The sequence below is a fragment of the Protopterus annectens genome, chromosome 12.part0 (assembly GCF_019279795.1).
Source record: "Protopterus annectens isolate FY-2018-M chromosome 12.part0, PAN1.0, whole genome shotgun sequence".
NCBI classification, from domain to species: Eukaryota; Metazoa; Chordata; order Ceratodontiformes; family Protopteridae; genus Protopterus; species Protopterus annectens.
This window is the reverse complement of record NC_056746.1, coordinates 1,244,597,765-1,244,609,791: the sequence shown is the minus strand read 5'-3', so window position 1 is coordinate 1,244,609,791 and position 12,027 is coordinate 1,244,597,765. Positions and strand designations below refer to the sequence as shown.

General features: G+C 37.7%; 1 pseudogene; it reads left to right on the top strand.

The window, feature by feature from the left end:
- Positions 1–10,376: 10,376 nt before the first annotated feature.
- LOC122817468 lies at positions 10,377–10,497 on the top strand (annotated as a pseudogene).
- Positions 10,498–12,027: the final 1,530 nt, after the last annotated feature.

Sequence of the window (12,027 nt, the reverse complement as noted above, 5' to 3'; positions counted from 1 at the left end):
TGACATAACTTTTCAGCCTTCACTATATGAATTCTGACAGAATGGGTAGTTTTACAGACACCTTACATTTTTTGGAGTGTGTAGGTATGCAACTGACCATTCTGTTGTCCTAAATCAAAAGTGTGTTTCAAGTGCTTTTATGGTGGAAATGTGTAGACAGCATGATGACTGTGGATTTGGACAGAGTTGTGAGGAGATCTTGTCCAGCAGACATTGATCATGTTAAGGTAGCACCACCGCATCTGACTGTAGACACAGACTTGTCAATGCAACTACTGGAAGAGCCAGTTCCCATGGTCAGGGGTGGCAATGATGAACTGATACCTCTACCATGCATGGCTCACACCTGTCTGACATGCAAGGACACAGTGCTAGCACAAAGCTTGGCTGTGTTCATGCAGACACTCACACACATATTTCACATTGAGTGCCCATAGATACACTCACATAACAGCTACATGAGGTGTTAATGAGGATTGCAGGTCATTCTCGCTCAGTGAGCATTTGATATTATCTACATTTCTGCCTGCCTGTGTTTTATTACTCACACACACTCACTACTTTGCTGTCAGCCTTGGTCTCCTGCCCTCCCAGCCCCCACCCTTTGCAAATGATGATAACTGTGACATCACCTTGTTTCTTTTTGATTCTGAGTTACATACATATATTGTTTTATACACAGGGTAGAAAGCTAAATGAATGCTTAGGATATGTATTGGTGACGTTATTTGGAAATATTTTCTGATTTATTACAGCATTTTAATGTTGTGATTCCTACCTTTAAATTCTTGATACAGCCATCATGCTTATTGCATCACTTGTGAAACTGTAGGGATAAGTAGAGCTCAGATTAATTTTTCTATACTGGGTATTTTAGATGCATGAGTGATGTTATCTGATAAACTTCATAAATATATATTACTTAAGTCAGTCATATCACATACTGATGTCATTGCTGGGACACCACACACACATTCTACTTAGGTACATTTTCAAATAACAGTATGCAGGTATCTGCCATTCATTCATGCTCTTACATTTTTTTGTTTACAAGTTCAGTACTTACCTTGATAGTCCTGCAGTTGCAACTGTTGTTATTTGGGGCTAACTCTGTCTGATGCTAGCAGTACACAGCCTTACATGGGTAAGTAAATGCTATGAGTGTTGCCTGGCATTAGTTCTACTGTATGTTTGTGCATAGGTTGAAAGGTGTACCGCTTAGGTGGTCAAGATGTGTGCTATCCATTGCCTCTTTGCCAGGGAGACGGTATATTGTGCACACCTACCTCTACCTGCACCCATACAATTGGTGGTTCTTCCTTTGACTCCTCACCTGCATGTGGCCTGGGTGACCTTACCAGTGGTGTGGAATGTTTGCTCCTTATCCTAGGTGTTCCTGATGCAGCTGCTTTCACAGGATCATATTGTGTAGGATAGCACAGACTGTGATAATTTCACTACAAGTACTGGGATCATACTGCAGAGCACCCCTTTATGTATCAAGGCACAGAAACCATGAACTCATCAGTCCAAACACATACTCTATGATGTTTCTTGTTTGAGCATGTGCCTAATTATAGTGTTCCTTCATGAGTGTGTGTGCATTTCTGATGGACGTCATCAACCATGGTTTGAGTGCATACCCTGCATTCCTCAGTAAATGGCCTTGTGGGATATTACTCTTGCAAAACCTCTGGAAGAGCTGTGAGTTATTATTTATTATTATTTAATTTACATTTGTTGACCGGGCTAGTCTAACTGAATATATGTCCATTTTCAGTAGAGGCCCAGGGAGATAAGCTCCACGACAAACTGTTTACATAAAAAATTACAAAGAAATATAAAAAATGAAATTATAGTTATATATACACTGACAAATCTGGCTAATAGGATATAATTTGAAGAAGAGCTATCGAATACAATGAAAACTGGAGTTTCAAAAATGACATGGGGGTACATTCCATAATGCAAAAAGGAGGCATACAATCTAGTTCAATGTACAGGTAAAGTACATGACTTAATGGCAAAGAAAAAAAACAGGAGGTATACAGTCTGATGCCATATACAGTACATTACACAATGAAAGAGACTGCTTAATGATCAGTAGTAGTAATAATTAGTTACAAAGAAAAATGAATAATAAAATGTTTTTAATAATTTTTTTTTCAAATAAATGAGAGAGAGAGAAGGAAATTAATGAGATACAGAGCATAGAGGCCATATATTGTTAAAAAGGAAATGACAGAAGAATTAATTAAAAGAAAAAAGGGGAGATGGAGCATAATTTGGGTAGAGGACAGGTTTAGGCAGGTTTAGTACAGTGGCATGACTAGTGTGTTTTGAGAAAAAGTTTCAGTCTTTTTTTGTAGAGTGATAAAGAGGAAATAGAGGAAAGGTCACAGGGGAGAAGATTCCAGAATTTTTCCACAGTATTGGAGAACAGAGAATCCCCAGCCCTGTTATTAGATTTAGATGTTTTGACTAGAAGTTTCTGAGATGAACGTAAGGACTTCAGATTATTATAGGGGGTGATGATGGTAGAGAGACTAGGAGTATCGGAAGGTTGGTAGAGCATTTTATGTGCAGTAATTAGTTGGTTGTACTTGATCAGATTCTGTAGTTCCAGCCATTCAAGCTGCTTTAAGTTAACACAGTGGTGAGTTTTAAATGGGTTACCACTGGCAAATCTGGCTATATTATTGTAGGAGCTTTCCAACTTACTGAGGTTGCTCTTAGATAGGTTGGTGAAAATGGAAAAGGCATAGAGGAATGTAGAGATTAGATGAGTATGTGCAATAGTAGTTCTAGCTGTGGGTGATAGGAAGGGTTTTATTCTGTACAGAGAGCTAAGTTTTTTGTTGACCGATTTAATAGTGTTGTTAACGTGTATGAGTTGTTCCATATATGGGAGACATGGTAACTGCCAGGGTTGCTAGCACACACATTCAAGCTGATTCATTTAGCATTACACATAACCTGTCAGTTAATGGAATGGAACCCCTGTCTGTTAATGTAGACCCTTCCATATTCCTTGAGTTGGGTTTTTATCTCAATGTGCGTGCAGTCTATTGCCAAGACTTAAGGAAAGTGTGCTATGGGGTAGAAATACTGCATAGTTCTAGCTCTGTACTCAGGGGTATGGGGGAAATATATGTAATCACTGGCATGTGTAGTATAGCATTCAGTAATTGGTGTAGGATCTTGGATGCTGATGCCTTTGACACCCTAGCATGACCCCTGTGAGTCTCTGAAATGTTCCTATAGCTAATATTGTAAGTGCTATATCTACCTTGATCTCCACAGGTATTGGTTCCCTCAGTTTTCCCTTGCTCTCAGTAGAGGACAATAGAGGTTGAAGAGTTCCTGGAGTGTGTCTCTATCCATAAAGTATCACTCTAGTACTTCCATCTCATGCAGACCATGACAAGTTAAGTGGGGTCTAAATATCCTTTTCCTCCTTGCCCAGAGTCTAACAGCAGCAGCATAGACTTGAACCTGTTGCACATACATATGCAGAAGAGCAGCAGCAGGCTCTAACATATATTTTTCCTCCAGTGATGTTTCCATGTATTCCAATAGGTTTTGGAATACAAGGCAAAAAGCTACACTAAGTGTACAGAATTGTTTTATAGCTTGTTGAATAGCTCCACCATCATGGATTGGTTGATTGGCATGCAGTTCAGCTGCTTATGCTGCAATTAGCATACCACAATACTGACTATGTTTGTGCAGCTCTACACATTGTGTAGGGATGCTTACTGAATACAAATTAGCATGCTACCATGTACACATTGTGGGCGAGCTGTGTAAGGTTTATTGAATCCAGCCCATTGTCTTTATTTGCGGCACTCAAGAGTTTGATTAATAGGAAAGATAACTAATTTGTAAATAGGTAAATAAACTAAGTGAGATTTGTTTTGCACATCTGAAAACTAAGCTTGAAAGCATTGCTTTTGTTCAGACTCCAGGCTACATTTTATCTGAAGTATGATGCTGACACTCTGTGTAAGGCACATTGAAATGCCATTGTTTAAGCGTCATTACTTTCTTAATGGCTCTGTAGTTAGATTAAGTGATCTAAACTAATTACTTTGCCACTCTTAGTAGCTTTCATGATATAACAGATGACGAGACAAATGCAGGAAAGAAAGGCAAACAGAAATAAGTTCAGATATAAAACAAATGGAATAATTAGTAAATGATGATTTTTCTGTATGTGACAATGTGTAGTGTTGAATTATAGGGAGGGAAATAACTTTTTGGAAAGAAAAACTAACATTTGGGTAGAGTTATTTAAATTAATCCACAGTTTTAATCAATGTAAAGATTATAACAACAACAATAATAATAAATACAGCCAGACAAATGGTAAATCCTGTGGTATTCAAATTGGAAAAAAAATCAATCACAAGAAAAAACACTTTGGAACCATGTCAGGCTCAGTACAAAGCAGAATTTTAATGACTTAAACACTGCAAGTAAAACATTTGCCTAGGAGGCTTTTTCAGGCAAATCTAAAGCTTAAACAAATACATAATCATTTAATGGTTTCATATCAGCAGACTGAAGATGCATGTTTTCGAATGCGTCTTGGTTGAACTGACAAAACTGAAACTACAAAATATCAAAGCGGCATGTAAGCGAATTCTTTCCCTGGAAAAGAATTCACTTGGCCGCTTCGGTACTTTGCTGTTTTCTGCACTGTAGTGTGGTCTCGAAGTTGGCATATATAAGTAAGGGGGGGTGCCCCCCACTTAATCTCATCTTTTAATGTGCTTTCTTCTTTTTTTTTTTTTTATTGGAACAGCAACTTTTTCCCTTGAAAAAAGAATAATATATTCAGAATTTCAAAGTTGTCATCGATATTATTTTAAACCAGTAGTCAAGCGCGCATTCGTCTTGTAACCCAAGACTTCTTCAGAACAAAATAAAATACATCAATACCATACTTAAATAGACCCTGGAGAACAATTAAAGTTGATAGTCAATTAAGAGCCAAAATGTAAGGATCCTTGTAAGGGCAAAAGTTAAAAATGCTTTTAAATTAATTCAGAACTATCTTATTGATGACATAAAAATATATAAGAACACTTCCAAATATTTGAATGTGCATTAATACAATATTACAAAACTATGATTCACATTTTATATATTAAATGTATAATTTAAAAATCTTTTTTAATAATGCCTTGTACTTCAATACTGGCACGATACTACATGCCTCATTTATCCACCGGGGGGAGGGGGGGTGGAATTTAGTCTAAACTGCCACATTAACTCTTCCCTCTCAAGTCTGTTCTTTCAATTCCCTCCCCTCAAGTCACTTCCTACAATTTCTAAAATCCCAAAATGAAAAGTTTTACATAGCACATTCCCGTTCAAGAGCCCCTTTTCTGTGTAACTTTCCTCATAGGGGACCCTATTTCTATGTACTCAACACCTAAAATGTACGGACAGTAGGTACATAATCCACAGTTCCTGGTCCCTCTTGGTAGACCACTTGAATGAATAGGGTGCTCCAATAAAAAAATTAAATTGTAATTTGTTTTAAATACAAACACAGGTTCTTTACCTATAAAATCTATAAGGTCATCCATACTTTTAAACATGACCTAATTCCTTCTCACTATCTGTTTAATTTCCTTACTCAGCTCACCAAATGTTAAAACCAATGCTTGACTGTAATTTTTGTCCCTGTTCTGGACCTCAGGGTTTCCTGTAGGTTCAGTTGTTGTTTCTAATAAAGGTTTAAATCTTTTTCCCCATTCATTCATAACTTCCTCACATATGGGGTATAGCATTTGTGTCGGGTAGCCTCTTTCTATAATATAATACTTTTGATCAAAATTTGTATTACTCAACTTAAACATATGGTTTGAGCCACAGTCCATCACATGTTTAGCAAGTGGATTTGTTTGTACATTTCGTCTAATATCTGATTGATCCTCTATGATTCGATCTCTCAACGTTCTAGTTGATTTGCCTATATAAAAACAAGAACATGCAGAGCAAGTCACTAAATACACTATATAAGTTGTGTTGCATGTAGCTGAACAGTTAAAGAAATATTTTTTCTTACTTACTGGGTGTACAAAGTCAATGTCAGATGCAATAGATTTACATCTACAACAGTTTAGACAGGGAAAAGTAAGTTTCTTATTTATGTTATTATGATAAATATGTGTATCCATGTCCTTATAACATAACTTTTGGTTTAGGCTTTTACAATTCCTAAAAGTGAAATGGGGCTTCTCATTGATAAGCTCTTTTAATTCAGGCACTGCATGTAAAATCTCCCAGTCATTAAAAATTACATCCATAATAGCAGAAGATGCTCTGCTATAATTCATAACATACCTTAAATTCATACTACCTTCATTTAAATTCCTAGCTAAATCTCCTTCAATATGAGAAAAATAGGGTTTAGCTTTACATTCTCTCTCACCAATTATTTAATTTTTCATAGCATTTAATAGAAGTTCATCATAGCCCCTTTCTCTAAAATCATGAGTATTACCATCAGCCTCGACCTCAATTAATGATGTAAGTGAGGAGTCATCAGTGAGATGTGTGCATGACTAAGAAGTCAGCAGAAATGCTTCTCAACAGCAGCGGCAGCCTTTTTTGTTGAATTTGCCAGAAAAAGTTCTATTGCACCAATGGAAAAAATTCAGAAGTTGATCAAGAAACAGGAGCTTCAAGGAGGTAACACAGCACAATGCTCCAATGACACAGAGCAGGACTGGAAACAACTGAGAGACAAAGGGTCAGCAATTAATCTTTCTGCTTTTGAATTAACTTCTGATGACGTCACTTTTTAGTAAAGGAATTAACTTTATTCCATCCAACCGCGATACGCTGGAGAATGCCTCAACTGATTTGAAACTTTTTTCGTAATTTAACTAATATTTAAGAACACTGGTGAAATGTACTATCCATACAGGAAATCGAGTGTCTTTGTACCGATAAGCCCTCCTCTATTAGTTGCATTTCAAAATATTTGCGAAAAGCAAATAAGAGAATTATACCAAAAGAGAGAGTAGGGGAAGCACTTTAATCTCTCTAAAGCTGAATATGCTTCTTTGTTGAAGTTACAGAAGCAATTAAGTAGATAAAGGGTGTGCCGTAGTTGTGTTAAACAAACAAGACTATGTTGAATTCATGTATGAACTGTTGTCTGATGGTACTGTTTTTTCTAGAATTACTGCTAATAACTTAAAGTCTTTACTTTTCAGAGCTAATAGTTGCATTTATGAACTTCAGTTAAGAGGAGATATATCATTAGAAGTTTATTATTATTTTCCAATACCTTGTCCTGTCACACCAGTCCTATATGGGCTGCCAAAGTTTGGCACACCCTACTATGTGACCAATTGTATCGGGAAAGGGCTGGGTGACAGAATCTATCTCACTTTACTTGGAAGATATTTTGAAACCATTTTTAAATTAAGTAAATAGTTATATTGGGTGGCGTAAGCCAGGGAACCTTGTTGGCTAGGCTTACATCGGCCCTTGGGCTAATAGCCTAGTACCTACCTATGAACCTATGTAAGGGACACGTGATTTCTTACAAAAGTTGTATACAGATTTTATGTTTGTCACATTAGATATTACTCGATTATTTACTGTTATTCCCCATGAATATGGAGTTCAGGCAGTTTGTGAATACATGGTCAAATATGGAAGATGCACTTTTAGATGAGAAGAAACCATCTGTGAATTATTAGATATAGTTCTTATGACCATTGTCTTTCTATTTGATAAACAATTATTTTACCAAACATCAGGGGTAGCTATGGGAACTTCTGTAGCTAATACCTATGCAAATTTGTCTATGGAAAAATGGGAATCTGAGTTTATATTTAATGAAAACACATGGTATTATGAAAAAAATATTATTTTTTAAGAGATTTGTGGATGATGTCTTTATGTTGTGGAATGGCACTGAACAAGAACTACATGATTTTGTTTCCTATCTAGACACTACCGCAAATTTCTTGAAGTTTAAGTATTCTACAGAATAAATACAATCCTTAGATGTTTGTGTTAATAAGAATGATAGTAAGATAGATACTACTATACATAAAAAAAGAAGTTCAGACTAATATATATCTTCATGGTAAAAGTATGCATCCTGTTCATACCTTCAGGGGTATTGTCAAAAGTCAATTGTTAAGAGTAAGTAGGATTAACACAGACTTAGAAAGATAGAACCAACAGATCATGGACATGCTTAATGATTTTAGAGAAAGGGGCTATGATGAAGATCCATTAAATGCTATGAAAAATGAAGTAATTGGTGAGAGAGAATGTAAAGCTAAACCCTATTTTTCTCATATTGAAGGAGATTTAGCTAGGAATTTAGATGAAGGTAGTATGAATTTAAGGTATGTTATGAATTATAGCAGAACATCTTCTGCTATAATGAATGTAATTTTTAAGAACTGGGAGATTTTACAAGTAATGTCTGAATTAAAAGAGCTTATAGATGAGAAGCCGAATTTTGCTTTTAGGAATTGTAAAAGCCTAAAGCAAAAGTTATGTTATAAGGACATGGATACACATATTTACCATAATAACATAAATAAGAAAGGTACTTTTTCCTGTCAGAACTGTTGTAGTTGTAAATCCATTGCATCTGACATTGACTTTGTACACCCAGTAAGTAAGAAAAAAAATGTGTTTAACTGTTCAGCTACATGCAACACAACTTATATAGTGTATTTAGTGACTTGCTCTGTATCTTCTTGTTTTTATATAGACAAATCAACTAGAGGGTTGAGAGATCGAATCATATAGCATCAATCAGATAGACAAAATGTATAAACAAATCCACTTGCTAAACATGTGATGGACTGTGGCTCAAACCATATGTTAAATTTAAGAGTAATACACATTTTGACCTAAAGCATTAGGGGAGGTGATCACAATGATATGTTAGAATTAACAGAATATGAATGGATTTTACACCTAAAGGCAGACCTTTATCTAGGCTTGAATACAATGGTTACCTTAAAGCCAGTTTTAAAACTCAAACAAATGAGTTTAAAGTGATGTTTGTTACATTGTGTCTAAAAGTGGGCTGTGTAAATGTAATTATTTGTTTTAGACTATTGGGGGATGTTGAACATGTGATTCATTTTAAATGCTATTTAAAATGGAGTTTATTCATTATTTTTTATACACTGAAGAAGGAAATTGTTTGCTCTTGAAAGCTTTGTTTTATTAAATTGTGTTTTCGACAGTCCAGCATGTTTCTTGTTTATTTAAAAGTTTGCTGCACTTGGATTTACCGGCTGTGGATCTTGGAGCCATTGATGTAGGAAGGTAGGTAAGATAAGTTAAGTTCATGGGTAGGGAGTAGTTAGGAAAGGGTTAATTAAGCTGTGAAGCTGAGGGAGGAAGTGAGGTAGGATTAATGGGTGGGTCTTAAGGATTTTTGAAGGGGAAATTAGTGTTGGGAAGCATATTTGGTGCGGTCTTGTTGTTGAAGCAAGATCATGTCCTGACGACCTGAGGTGTGTAAAGGTAGGCCTTGGGTGGTTTCTTAGCATACAGGTGAGTACAATTTTATTCTTGGGGTCATATCTGCAGGAGAATGTTTTTTTTCTCTCTATCTCTCTGAAGTGGGATTTGTGGTGAGGGATTGTATAGAGGGGGTAGGGGAAGATAGTTCTTGAGTAGTAGTTTGGAAAAAAAAGGAGAGAGAGAGAGTGAGAGGGGAGCAATGGGGGTTGTATGCATGGTCAAAGGAAAGAAGGAAGCAGTAAGACTAAATGTGAGGGGAGTGAGTGGTGCTACTTGTTTCGTTGGTAATTTAGTGTAAATTACTTACTGTGGGTTGTTCCTGATGTCTGTTGTGGCGAGTCGGTCGGTTGCTGCATGGTGCTAATAGCGAGATGGTGGTTAGTTTGCACTGTATGGCTCTTTCAGTAGGTCGGGTGGGAGTTATGGTTGTTAGGGTGCTCAGGTCCAGGAGATGCATTTCATTGGTGGGATAGCCACTGGTTTATTGTCGTCTGGTTATTCTCTTGCTTTGGGGGAGGCTCGCTGGTGGTAGTGGTGTTTTTGTAGGCATGAGGGCTGGTGTCGTAGCATGCACATGTGCAGTGACTAGGCAGTCCATTGAGGTATAACTTGCAGTAGGTGGATGAACGGGAAAATAGTTTCCGGTGCACTAGTCATGGTAGGAGGTTACCAGAGGTTTTATAGCTAGTACTTCTTTTTGTTGGTGGGGTTAGTGGAATTCCTGGTGTCAGAGTGTGGGTTGCTGATGGAGGAGCTGGCAATGCATGCTTCTTGTCAGTGTGGGGTTGCGCATGTGCAATTCTGCTACAAGGATGGCTTCATTATAAAAAAAATAAATAACTTAAAACTTTTAGTATGAAAGGAGGGAAGTTTAGTTATCCCATTGTTAAGGATGGAAGAAGTCTTGGTGGCCTTTACAATGTAGATATGGTTAAGACATTGCCGCTTAATTCGTGGCAGCTACTGGATGGGGGGTTTCACCATTTGATTCCAACAGAGTCTTCATGACCGTTGCCTAGAGGCAATGGAAAGTATACATTGGAACACATTAATTGCTACATGAAGCGCACTTTTTGTGCTTTTTTTCCCCTAGTAAACTGAAGACAAACCTGGTTAAAGCACAGCTTAACAAAAGTACAGGTTTAGCACAATTTGTTCTGCATCGGTGAGGGTTTGGGGTAGGAGCAGATATTACCAGTTACATGACAGGTTCTGGTAACATTGCAGGTGAGTGAAATTGTATTTTCACCAGCAGCAACTACAGACTTTGGGAAAGGGGCGGGGGGTTGTAGGGAGGCAACTGAATGCTGGGGAAAGGTAAATTAAATCAGACAGAGGTGTATTATGGCAGGTCAATGACTAGGCTTGAGACTTGGTAGGGATGATTGTTATTAAAATTAGGGAGAGAGCTAGGTGGATGATTACATTATTAAATAGCTGCTTGAAAGGGGTCATGGCCTCAGCTGTGACCATAAGGTTAAGGGAGAAGCAGGACAGATGCTATAGTGGTACAGTTGCTGTGATTACAATGTATAATTCCTGGTTTTGTCATTAGGCAGGTGTGGTAATTTTGGCTGCTGTTATTATTTTTATTGGAGGGGCTGGCAGTAGTGTTTAGGTTTACTCTTCCTGGAGTTAAAGTTATGTTATTGGTTAGCTCTATTACTACTTTATTTATTGCCTGCTTTAACAATCTTTATTTTCTTTTCTTTAGGGTGAGTGGCAATCATGGCAGAAGCATTGAGACAGAAGTGAGCCAGTATTGTGGCACAAGCTGAAGACCTATTTAGAGAGATTCCTCATGAGGTTCCAAAAGTGAGTACACAGGGTCTGAATACTCGAAGAATGTGGCAGACGGGTACTGGAGCTCAGACATTGAGAGCTGAGAGAGCCATGCAAATGGCAATGGAAGAGAGTACAGTGGAGGTAGAGATGCTAGTGGCAGCTCCGTCATCTTTGGCAGGTAATCATTCACCAGGTTTTGGGGGGGGCAGAGGTGGGAGGTGCAGTTATGGGGAGTGAGGCAGGGTTGAGTGGGAGTGTTCAAGGTGCTGCATTGGGAGGGGGGGAGTTGGAGGCTCTAGCTGATTGTGATTGGGGTTTTGATAATACCCTTTCATTGTTAGAGGAGGATTTCTGGTCTGGCTTAGATGAGGTAGGGTCAGAGTTTGGGTCACAGCCAGGGGATTGTTTTTTGATGCAGTCACTACAACAGGAGAGGACCACCAATTTTATTGATCCCTCACATTTCACTGGTAGTGAAGGAGAAGATTTGGAAAGGGGAATTTATTGATGTTTTTGATTTGATTGATGCGGATGAGGTTCAATGTTTGACAGAAGCAGAGTCAGCTAATGGGAAGGACCTTTTGTCGGCATTGGCGGATCTAGGTTGCAAGTGGGTGGGTAGGTTCCGGCCTAGGTCATGGAATAATTGGTTCTTGGGATTTATATACTACATGGCAGTGTGTTTGGAGAGGGATACTTCATTGGCCCTTCCAC